We start from the raw sequence: 13,581 nt of genomic DNA, 5'->3' as shown, positions 1-13,581 counted from the left end.
GGAATCTGGCCTTGAAAATGGGGCAGATCCTCAATGAAGCTTCTTCTGGTTCTTCCTTTCAAGCTGCATTGGACCTTATCCCAGGGAGCCAAACCCCCAGGAGATAAGGGTTGCACTGTAGTAGAGTGCTTTAGGTGCCTTTCCACTAGTACTGGAAAACCCTTGCCTCCTACAAGTAAATCTTTGTGCGCGTGAACCTGTCTCAACATCCTGCGTGCAACACTGCTCAGGGCCATATGTTTGTGTTTTGTTACTCTCTGCATAACCCCACTCTTAAATTAGAAAAGACAGTTGGTCAGAAGGATAAAGTATCACTTTCTTGAGGAAATCCTCTCAAAAATGTGTTTGGGTGAGGAAATATCTAAATAGTTTCCCTATGGATTCCTGTTGCCTCATTCTATAAGAAAAGTACCAAGATTAGTTATAGGATCTGATCTAAAATCAATTTTATGATAATCCAGGGCAAAGTGTATAGATGTTCTTAAATACATAGAAGATTCATTTTTCATCCAGTCTTTCAGTTTCTGTAAAGTCAGTCTTAGGTCTTTCCAATGTTAGCTGCAGTTACAGAACCTATGTAAAATCTGGATTCTGCAAAACCTCTAACTAGAGGCTTTATTACCTCTTCTTTAAAAGCTTCACTTTGTTGTTACAGGTACGAGAAGAACAATTTTTTCCTTGGTTTACCAATTTATTCCAGTCCAGCTCTTCTACCTCCTTGTGGATATGGTTAGGTTATGTGATTACACAGGGGAACAAGGCAGGCAGAGGAACACAAATAACCTCATGAGACCTAATGGAGAATCCTGACCCATCTGCTCGCAAGGCTATCAGAGGAGGATGGGCAGTCCATGGCTTACGCGTGAGACCCATCATGATATCTCTACAGGAGAGGCTCCCTGCATCATATTACAGACAGAAGAGGGTTACTGCCTTAGGGGTGTGTGACTTACTACGGGACATGGTAACATATGGGAATTGTGCCAGGATGTTTAGGCAGAGAAAGGGAGAGATCCAGCTGGACTGTGGAGGAACAACGAAAAGGGTTAAAAAGGGCCTTTTCATATGTAAACACATTGCTGCTCCGTATTCTTTTCTGTCCATGCCCTGTGCCTGATCACTGCACTCTGTCCTGTCTTATTGAAATCCATTTCTGGCCATTTTCCTGGGCCAGAAGGATATGTCTATTCTGTGTGCACGTGTGTGTACAGAGTTCTAAGTGCCAGCCACTGGAGATGGTGCAACAGGTCATAGGGGTCTGTGGATCTGGGGTCATACCAACTGGAGAGACAGGACATGTGGGTGAGAATGTCAATGTGTGTAATCACTAGCGAGCATCAAACTGGACAGGCCAGTGAATAGGGTAGAGGCTTGGGAGCCAAGTATTGCCACAACTGTCTAAGCTCAGCTACTGGAGGGGTCCATATTGTGTATATGTGTAGATTTCCCACTAGGGGACCTTCACTCTGATCAGCTGGAGAGGGGAACAGGATGAGGCCATTGGTGCTGTTCATGTTTGCGTGAGTGCTGAGTGTGTCTGTCTGTGTTGATCTGTGTTGGCCATTTGTGTATCCATGTATGTGTGTGTAGGGTGTAAGTATGCACATGTGCTAATTGAAAATACATGCCCAGCCTCACTATGGGCTGGACCTGGGGACATGGAGGTGCAGCACCTTTGTCCAGCTACTAGATTTGGCAGCTCTGACATGTAGTCCACACACACCTTCCAGGCATTCTGGAGGGGAAGAAAAAGGAAAGGCTAGAATGGCATGGTTTGTTTCCTTTCGCAGGTAACATTACATTTATTTCCTAATTTAGTTTCTGTCTTTTAAACTACACAGGTGATTTTAAACTACACTACAAGCCAAATGTGTAACAGCCTTACAAACTCACCTCCCTGTGCTCTGAGATCTGTGTTTATATTGAGAGCACAGCGTATATTGGTATCTAGTTTTGCAAACTGTCACCAAAAAAAAAATACTTTAAAATGTTGAATTATGATACATTTTTATGCTTCCCCCCTCCACTGTTTTTCAGCAAGGCTGGCTGACCAACATTTCAGCAAGGATTTAAGGATTTAAGGTTATTTTACATAAGACTGTAATTATAAATCCACCAGAAATTCTGGATTTTCAGACAAAGGAAATACATAAGCTCAAAAGCAATGAAAGCAAAAATGGAGGTAAGTCTATGCACAGAGCTGACAAAAGGAAGGTGAAGATGGAGCTTGTTATAGTTACTTCTATCACACTGGGTAAAACTGATAAGGAATGAATGAGACTCAGCTGTCATGAATATTGCCTGAAACAGTGACAAGCTACTTTAAGTAAGGTGGATCCAGATTCCCTATGATGAAGACAGTGATTGCAGTACAGAGGATGACTAGGGAATTGTACAGCTATGCCTGGATCAGTTGAGGCAGGTCTGAGGTAACAGGAATAGGATGAAGTATCATTCTGCCAAATTTCACACCTCAGGACCAATGTAAAGGATTTCTGACACAAGCTCATCAGAGAAAAGAAGGCTTAATATTTTAGTCCATAAAGCAGAAATATGAACCCCACTAACATTAGTGGCCATATCAAAGGAAGTATGACCCTAATAAACAGCTGGTGTGTAATTTCTGGTAGAAATAGAGAAATAATGATCTGCTATACCAGACAAAATTTAATAATCTTTAATATTCATTCTAATTTAGTCACTAATTTTCAAGGATCAGGACTTCAAGCTGAACATGAACATAAATTACTAATACAGATGGGTTAATTTATAAGCCTTTCCTAGTAGAAATGTGTGATGGGGAGCAAAGATTACCCTATAAGCTCATCAAAGGATAAATATCATAGATGAAGAATATATATAAGCACAATGCTGGCACAAGAAAACAAGCATATTAATTGATTTTGAATAATTTTACACTGGAGCTTATTAAAAGATTTTTACCACCTTGAGGAGGCTTTTAAAGAATCCTCCAACATATATTTTGGAAGTATATATAGAGTTTTATTAATTAGGGGGCGGTCTGTAGGATATGATGTGGTGACTCAGTCAGTGAGTGAGAAGGCATCTTTTAATCCTATACTTTTGAGAAATTAGGAGAGAAAAGCTTGATTATGTTCAATGTTATATTTGTTTTTGCAGCTTGCATTATGTGAAGGCCATATTAGGACCAAAGTCCTAAGATTTTTTAAAATAACATTTTTATCAAATTCTATATAGTGTATGTTGGATTATTTCTGATTTTTTTCTGAGTTTTATTTTTATTTAGGTCATGCTTTCAAGGGGTTTTTTTTATTTGTTTTTGTCACACCTCAGAGGACTGAAAATCCTGTGGTGAGTGTTACTTACATGAAGAACATGAAAAAGCTTACACAAAAACTTACAAGAAGTCATATTGATGAGAACATGTAACTCTAGGGTTAATTTTCATAATAAACAACAATATTTTTTAGATATGTGAGCAGAATTAATATTGTTTGTATTTAAAAAAGTATAAGCAACACAGTGGTTCTTCACATTATTTTTAACTAACAATTTTTGAAATATTTATTTTTAATGTTAGTATACAGAAACTTTGAAAACATTTTTCCAACATTAAATGTTTTATTTCCAAAAGGTAATTTTTTCCTCATTTTCTCATACATTTCTGTATCACTCATCCATTATGTGTATTTTTTGCTTGCATAAGTTGCATGACTTCATAAAAAATACAGAAACAAATGAATGGCCACACTCCTTCTATAATTATATTTATCTAGAAGTGCAAAATTGTTGTAACTGCTTCCTGACCAGCAGCCTTTTTACATTCTACTGATCTTTTTTGTCCTTCGTCCTTTCCATTTTCTCACACTTGTTCCTCCTGCATCAGCCTTGATCCCTTCTTTCCCTGCCTTTGGCTGTTCCACTAAACATCCCATAATAAGTTTTGTACATTCTCACCATCCCTTAAAGCATCCCATAAAAGGTTTTACACACTCCCATCCAACATCCCATGATAAGTTCACTCTTTCCCATGATAATTTTGTTTTTCCCCTTCTTACCAGCTGCAAAGATCTGTCTGAGCCCCTCCAAGATGCTGAGAGGTCCTTTCCACCACCCATCCATCAGGGATCTGAGGGAGGGCTCAGATATTCAATATTATCTCCATTGTCCTCCTGTTAGTTAGAGTTTGGACATCTAAATGTCATTTATTCCCTTCTTTTATCTTGTGTGTCTTTTTATACTGGATAGCCGCTAGCCAGATATCCTCACAAACCAGATGTCCTTGCATCCCAAGTATCTGGATGTCCTTTACATTCCACATCTCTTTTACTTTCCTCACATCCCACATAGCCTTAAAAAAATGATACATGGAAAAATGAAAAAAAAAAAAAAAAAAAAGGAAAAGTAAAGTACTGGATACTTTCTTATAATACTGTGTTTTTCAAGTAGGGCCCATAAAACTGACCTCCTGAGGAAATCTGCAGTTTGCCACCAGTAATACCTACATCCGCTTTTACTAAGAGGTTGTCCAGTGACCTTTTTGGAATGTACTTGCTTTCCTTAACTGTAGTTTCTATGAGACTGGAAATGAATCTTGAATTAGGCTGGCCTAATTCTGCAAATCTTTCTTTGCAAAGCTAACCACTCATTTAAGAAGAGTTTCAATTAGGAGCACTTAAGAGCTTTCATGATTAGGGATGCTGTTTGAAAATTCAGTGTAAGCTTATTATGTTACTGCATATCATTATATTTATAGGCATAAGAGAGGACATTGTATGTCAGTTGTTGTACAATTGGTTAATCTATCCTCATTCACAACACTAAAGAGAATAATCAGTTTTACAGCTGACATGTTCAGGATTCAGAAGTAACTTTTGGTTCCATTCATTTAATCTGTATGAGCAGCAGAAGGGATTCTCACTGTTGGAGAGAGCTGACTATGGAAGTAATCAGCCCTGGTCTTGTATCAGTATGGCTTTTCTGGAGAAAAAAGCATGTTTGGATTGAGATATGCTACAAGAGCAGGAGGCAGCTGGATAAAAGTGATGCCATCTAGATACATGGTGGATAACTCCTTTCAAAATGTAGCAGCAGTGAAAAAGTATTTAAGTACCAATTTAAGGAGTTAAATAGTTCTAAATATATTATCAGGTCAGTAAGTGACCATACTGCTATACAAATGTATACTCCGTAAGACAGACACTACTAACACAGAAATTAGGTTAATAACAGAGTTACATGACAGCAACAAGGTTCCTGACTACAGATCTAGCTATGGGGTAAAAGAATTAATAATCATCTTAGTCTTCTGAATCTTCATTTGATACTTGGCATCGTAGGCTCTCTTTACCCATTTTCCAGTTGCCAGTCTCCATTTTCCAACTACTGCTGAAGATTCTACTTTTTTTTTCTTTATTTTTAAGTAGTACATTTTTCATAAATGTGTTTCACTTTCTGTCTAAGCATGTATTGAGTCTTCATGTGTTTGGGTTTTTTTCTGCACATAGCTAAATATAATTTTCAGAAGAATTTGCACAAGAAGTATGAGCTGAAAAGCTTTGAAAAGTATTAAGGTAATATGATCATTAATAACCATTTTTTTGACCTACTTTAGGACACTTCATTTAAGTAAATAGGTCTCTTCTCTTTTTTCTTATTTTAAAACAAGTGCAAGCTGAAATAGGACATGGAGAGGGTTGTTTGATATTTCCCTCTATACCTGCTGACACAAAAAACCAAAATGCTGACATAGATAATATCAAGAGAGTCTGATAGTTGACTGAACTTAGTTTCTGAGTATATATTTTGCTAAGGAAAGACCAGCTGATGGTTGAATACAGTATGTCCATTTCAACATGGATTGAGTGAAGGTGGTTTTTTTTTTTCCTCTGAAATTGATCATTTTTACAAGCTTACATCAGCACGCAGTTAAATTACTGCAAGAAAACCCTTTGTGTTCATGTTAAAAATCACAGGCCCTGATTTATAAGGTTCATTGTCTTAAGCAAGTTCTGACATCTGAATGCTTCTGTTTTAAGACCGCTGGGATGACCACAGCTATTCTGTAAAATGTTTAGTTTGCTCCCCATCAGCTACCCAGAAGACTGACAGTACTGACAGTCCTTCAGGTAGATAGGTCTTTTGCATAAAGATCTTCAAAACAGATCTTTAAGATGCCGAAACTACTTTTTACATATCTGAAGTCTGTGACTCAAAACTTGGAAATTCTGCCTATAGTTCAAAATCTCAAGTCTTCCCAGATCTTTACACTTCTTCAGTGCATTCTCCTAATTTTGAGGACTATTTTGGCAAAAAAAAACCCTCTTCTTCCAAACACAGTATTTTCTTCTAAAGAAAAACTGTTTTACATGGAACAATTTTAATATTTATTCCAATTCAGAAAAAAACCTCACTTTTTTGGCATTTGATTTTTCACTGAAGTGCAGAGAGAATGTGCTGAAATTGAAGTGCTCCAAGGAAAAGAGAAACTAGGGAGGAATGAGCAGTGACATGCCTTAAGAACATGGAAAATAAAGATATTTTAAAAGTTCATTGTCTTCAAGCCTTGAGTATAACAAGGAGATCTATTCCATCATCAAAAAAAGGTGTTATGTTAGGCCAATCATTACCATGTCTATGGAGCAGTATAAATACGTATGAAGTCGAACATAAATTACTTAGTAGCATTTGTAAATTAATTTCAGTTGGGATCTTTAATCTTTTGCATATTGAATATTTTCTCAATTGGAAAATAATAATTTGTTTTCTCACTTCTGATCTTTATTCATACAGGAAGGCATTATTCAATTTAAGAAAGAGTGGCAGAATTGGGCAATACAATAAAAATGTTATCATTCTACTTGATACTACTATCTCATAATTTATACTTATATTGTTCATTTTTCAAACCATAATATCAGTGCTACATTGAAGAATTATACCTAAAGGCATCACCAAGCTTTGGGAGAGATTCTTTGGTACTTAGAATCATTAGCTTGCAGCTAACAGAGCACGATGCCAAAGCACATTAAATAGATTATTTCCAGTGAATCCTCCTTGTAAACTCTTTTTTTTTCCCTAAAGAAGGGACAAACATTTAATTTAAACATAAGTTATATTTTTACTTTCAGATAATAATCATGAGTGAGGAGTTGGGAGGAGAATACAGATTGAGTATTATATATGCAAAATGCCATTAGTGCTTATTGTTTTGCTGGGTTAATACTTTGTACAGAATTTCTGAGAACTGGTCCTTCAAAATGAAATGCTGCTGTTATATAAAAAAAAGATGGATTCAAGTTCAAGGGTGTTTATTACCAATGTACTATTCAAAACCTAGGGATATTGTTCTCTCTCTATTTTATAATTATGCACTGTTACAGAATTATTTTTTAAAATCTGAAAACCCAGCACAGAAGAATGCGCTGATGACAAGAGATAATTAATTCAGGGAAGTACATACTGAAAGTCATTAAACGGCAACAGATTGATGATATCTGTTAAAGTGTTAAATATATATCCCCAAAGCAATACTATTGGTCTTTGATCCTTTTCTTCCCAGCCATATGCAACAGATTTTTTATAGACCTTTACAATAAATTTTTTCACATTCAGATTAGTAGGAAGTAGACTAAAATGTCCTGCTGTTTGTTCATAAATAGGATATGCTTGTCTTCTTCATCAACATGAGGAAGATAAAGTGGTAACATAACATGTTAAAAGTCTAAATAATCACTCCTGTTGAGCTTAAAAATAGTCATTCAAAGTCACAAATTAAGCTGCATGGAAGGTAGGCCCTCTAAGGACCTGAGCTGAAATTAATGAATTTAACAGTAGAATTGCAAATTACATTACTACACATTAAGTATGATCTTTTGTCATAAACATTTAAGTATGACATGTAAGTATAATCCTTACAGATCTCTGAAACAAAAATCTTAGTATTTTCCCACTACAAATCCTTTAAAAGTGTGCTTACACTCTCTTCCACAACAAACTTATAGAGAAACTGATGTATGGGCTAGATAAGCAAGCAGTGAGGTTGGCTGAAAACTAGCTGAGCTGCTAGTTGTAAAGACTTGTCATAAATGACAAGAAGTTCAACTGGAGGCCAGTCCCTGGTGGTGTACCCCAGTGGTCAGTCCTGAGATAAAACTCTTCAACATCTTTATTAATTATCTCAATGATGGGACTGAGTGCACCTTCAGCAGTTTTCAGATGATACAAAACTAGGAGGAGTGGCTGTTACACAATATGGGTGTGCTGCCATTCAGAGAAACCTGGCCAAGCTGGAGAAATGGGACAACATGAACCTCATGAAATTCAACAGAGACAAATGCAAAGTCTTGCACTGGAGGAGGAATAACTCTAGGCACTGGTACAGGTTGGCAAACATATGGCTATAAAACAGCTTTGCAGAGGAGGACCTGGGGGTCCTAGTGGACAACAAGCTGAACAGGAGGTGAACAGCAGGTCACAGGGGTGATCTTTCCCCTCTACTCAGCACTGGTAAGACACCTATGGAATGCTGGGCTCACTAGTACATGAGAGATATGGACTTATAGGACCAAATTCAGCAAAGAGATGACTAAGGGACTGGAGCATCTTTTCTATGAGCAGAGGCTGAGTGAGCTGGGACTGTTTAGCCTGAAGAAGAGAAGGTTCATAGAAATCTTATCAATTTGTATAAACACTTGATGGGAAGGGGTGTGATGGAGCCACATCTATCACTGGTTGCCAGCAACAGGAAAAGAGGCAATAGGCACAAACTGAAAGTCAGGAAATTCCATCTGAACATAAGAAAACCTTATTCCTGCTGTGAGGGTGGTCAAACACTGGAACAGCATTTGAATATCTCCAGTCTGTGAGATAATAAAAATCTGACTGGCCACGGTCTTGGCAACCTACTCTAGGTGACCCTGCCTGAGCAGTGGGGATGGACTAGATGTGCCCTCCAACCTCAACTATTCTGTCAATCTATGATTCTCTTTCATGTACCCAGAAATTACTGTAATGTAACACTCAATGAAGTTACAAAGGTATGATTCAGACTAAAGCACTTGTAAAATCCATCTGTTATGTCACAATGTGTATTCTGTGGAAAGAATGGTCCCAGTTCCTAAGCACGGGGATTAGCTTCTGGGAGCTTTAGTGCAGAACTTCCATGGGTTCTGACTTGAACAGAGAAATTTGTAGTGTACATTTAATAGAGAATTCCTTGTATGATTTATTACATCTAACTATTTTTGCTATCTTTACATATCATTTGTTCAATGCGATATTAATATTTTAAAATTACTTTAATAATCAAGGGAAATCGATATTTTGAGGACTTATATTCCTTAAATCTTTATCTTTAAGATTTTGGAGACTGCAAGAGAAAAATTATGTTGGAGAGCAAAGAACTGGGCTATGGGAATGGCCATAAAAGGCCTATGTAAAATAGTAGGGAATCTCCCATGGCCAAACTGTGACATGTTCAAACTGTAACAACAGATACTCAAGTTAAGTAGTAGGAAACACTTTCTGTCAGGAAGGATATGAAACACTAGAACCGAGTATAGTTTGAGTAAAGTTCACAGAATCCCCCGCAATGAAATTTATTTTGTATGAACAATGGTGCTTGTAGCAGTTTTACATTTTTCAAGTACTTGAAAGGCTATCTCAGCTCTGCTGTGCACTGGGAATTTTTCTGGTTGGCTATGATTATTTGCACACAACAGCAAGAACATGGCAAATTATATAATAGATTGTACCTGGAATTATCTTTTTTCAGTATAGCACATATAAGGCAATTGCATGTCATGTAAGTAAAACCTCCATTACTTATAATTAGAGTGTTAATGAAGGACTGTATGCCTGTCACCTTGCAAAATTTGGAATATTTTTTCTTTATTAAAACAGCCTTTTAGCAAAAAGCATAGAAAATAAGTTTCACAGACTGAATATTTTATAAAAAATAAGTCCTTCGTTGTTTTCAAAATATGTTCAGTGTAAGTACTATGCCTATTGTTTATTTAATATTATTAATAACTATAGTTATATGGAGTTAAGGTGTGGTCTCTACACTTTTTAATGGTTAAGAAAAATTAGGCTCCCACAAAAATTGTTATGCAAGTAGGGAATATACCTTACAGGGAGATTTTTAAAGAACTCTCTCTATTTGTATTATCAAAACCTAGACTGAGAAGTTTCCACATAGAACACAAATAATAGCTGGTAGTGGAAGCCAAACAAACTATAATTACAAATTAAATATATATAAAATTAACATATAAATGAGCACATCTCAGTATAGACACTTAAAAAGCTGGTGGATATATGCATACATGTATATATAAAGAAGAAATCCATAATGACAGCAGATATACAGTTCTTTCCACTAGATCTAGTTAGAATTAAAATTAGACCTTTTCCAATGGAAAAGCTGTCCTATTGCTAACAACCACTATCAGTATTATTTAAGTTTATAGCATCCATAAACATGACGGCATACTGATAGGGAATAAAGAAAATCTCCCACGCAGAGGGAATTTTAGAACTGACATAATACATAGTCAGGAAGAGTTTGGACCACAGTTTTTATATTATAGGTTGTTTACAGCCTCTTAAATTCACATTTTTATTTGTTCTTTATATTGTGTGGCTGACAACTTAAACTGATATTATTAATGAATTGCATATCCTCCTTGTTAGAGAAAAAACCACATTTGAAATGGAAATAGTAATATTTTAAAGAATGATGATTAAATAGCTGATTTCCAATATAATTAACAAATCAGCTGAACTTGCTGTTTACAAAAAGCTAAGCTTTGTGGGGGAATTTGCACAGCCCTTCCATGGAACTACAGCCTTGCCATATAGATACACACACACACATAGTAAACTTTATAGCTATTGCACAAAATAAAAGGAAATGAAGACTGACTTTGAGCCTGTTTGGTGGAAGGAAGGAAGGAAGGAAACAATATTTGCCTGGAGATTAGTGAGGCAGTGGTCCAAAAGGGACGTGAAGAAGTAAACAAGATGGCCTGGAGATTTGTACCCAAAAATAACATGAGGAACTAACCTGCAACAGTAGATAAAAATAGAGCAATGATTGGATGAAGTCATTTTAGGTCAAATAAGGAACATTTGACTGGGTGACCCATGTAATGCCTACCCTGGGAAGGCAGTGGCATAAAGGCAGCATGGCAAAGCAAGCTCTGGGGAAGATCCTCCAAAGATCCTTGTGGAACATTCACCCACAGGCCCAGCCACTGTGAAGAAGTGCTTTCATTGCCAGATAATATTAATCAATAAGTCTCAAGTCTACCTCCCTGACACAACCACACCCACACCAAGTCATTGCCTACCAGTGCACAACATGCTAAAACCCACCACGTAGTACATGAGCAGGAGGCTCTCAAGGAGCTGCGTGCCCCTCTTTGCCTTCCAGTGCCCGCAGCTGCCCTGGAAGTAACTGGTGGGACCACTGGCAGCATTAAATCCTTTCCCTTCATGACATTTTTAATGATATCCTATATTCTGGTCTCCGTATAGGTTGTACCACTAAAGGCATCCTATTCAAACATTAGGGCACCTTAACAATTTATTACATTACTGAGGGGAAAGCAGCTTCCATTGATTTTTCTCTGCAATATATACTAGGAACTGCTTTCTAATGATAGGGAACACTGCATATGGAAATACAACAGTCCAACATGACTTCATAATGCTGTTAGTCTTTCTACAGATTTCTTGGAGAGAGAATGGAAATACATTTGGAGGTATTCCTAAAGAGAGAGAAAGAAAGAGAAAGAGATGGAAAAAAAGAAGATATTAAGACATTTTCTGATATAGGTAGATCAGAAGAAGACATTGAATCTTGGCTCACTAAATTGCAGAAATCTGCATGCGTTTAACAACTGTCAAAAAGGAAAAGTAAGATAGCAAATGTCTGGAGTCACAGATTGGTACTTTGTTTTATCTTAAGTTTATATATGTTCATTGACATCTAGATCCTGGGTTCCAAAAGACACTGAACCACATTTGACATCAACACAGATCCACTGCCAGAAAGAGGGAAATAAAACCATGTATCATCTTTCTAATACTGGAAAAAAATAAAATGTGTCTAAATATGAAACATGTGACTGCTCTGCCATAAGATATGTTGATTAAGTTAAAACCCTCTTAACAGCAATAACACTGTCATGTGGCAGACAATGCAGATAATTTTACAACATCAGATAAAATACATTATTTAACGTGACAGTGGCCAGATTATGCTTTAAATAATCCTAACAAAAAAGACGTTTCCTACTAATATTTAGTAAAGAGTTAGGCTTGCCTGGTTTTATTCATGCAAATATTCAACTTTAAAATTTTATTGAAAAGAACTCTATATAGCAGTTAAATTGCAAAGATAAAACCCGTATTTTATGCAGCTGTACCTGTAGCTGAGTAAATACAATGTAGTTATTGTCAGTAACGAGCTTTGGGCTCTGTACTAACTTTGCAAGGACTCAAGACCCAATTTGGTCAAGTTTTGTCTGAACTTGCCTTGGCCTTCCTGGTACTCTGTTTTGGCTTGTTGAGCTGTAACAACAATGTTTCTAAATACCAGTTGATTATGCCCAATTTGTTCTACTTCATCTTTGTATGCCATAATCACAATTTTTAGATAGACAGAAGTGACTAGGAGTCATTGCATGCTGAACACTGTATTTATTGTCTCAGCCACCATATGGCAGTTTGAAAGAGAATGAAGATGAACAGGTCCAGAATGCAATAATCTCGATTCCTAGTCACAAGAATTTGAGAATCACAAATCATAACAATTATGTAATTAGTACTAATACATGTCTCTGATAAAGAACAGCTTCACTTCTGTAATAGAGAATATAATGAAAAATTGACAACAGAGTTGTTTTTTGTATTTATTTGTTTTCTATATTAGCTTGACTTCTATCTCACTGCATGGGGATTTAGTTAATTATAATGTCATTGTCTATATTTACTTTGGAGAAAACTTCTTTATTCACAAGAGTATTACAAGACTTCTTTCTTTACTACTGTCATGGTTTAACCCCAGCTGGCAACTAAGCACCACACAGCCACTCACGCAGTCCCCCCTGGAGGGATGAGGGAAAGAACCAGAAGAGTAAGTGAGAAAACTCGTGGGCTGAGATAAAGACAGTTTAATAGGGAAAGCAAAAGCCATGCACACAAGCAAAGCAAAGCAAGGAATTCATTCGCTACTTCCCATCAGCAGGCAGGTGTTCAGCCATCTCCAGGAAAGCAGGGCTCCATCATGCATAATGGCTACTTGGGAAGACAAACACCATAACCCTGAATGTCCTCCCCTTCCGTCTTCTTCCTTCAGCTTTATATGCTGAGCATGACATCATATGGTATGGAATATCCCTTTGGTCAGCTGGGGTCAACTGTGTCCCAGCTGTATCCCCCCCAACTTCTTGTGCACCTGGCAGAACATGGGAAGCTGAAAAGTCCTTGATTTAGTATAAGCACTACTTAGCAATAACTAAAACATCCCTGTGTTATCAACACTGTTTTCAGCACTAATCTAAAACATAGCCCCTTACTAGCTACTATAAT

Source organism: Ciconia boyciana, chromosome 7 (genome assembly GCF_034638445.1).
Source record: "Ciconia boyciana chromosome 7, ASM3463844v1, whole genome shotgun sequence".
Taxonomy (NCBI): domain Eukaryota; kingdom Metazoa; phylum Chordata; class Aves; order Ciconiiformes; family Ciconiidae; genus Ciconia; species Ciconia boyciana.
The sequence above is the reverse complement of the archived record's forward strand: the minus strand, read 5'-3'. Positions refer to the sequence as shown.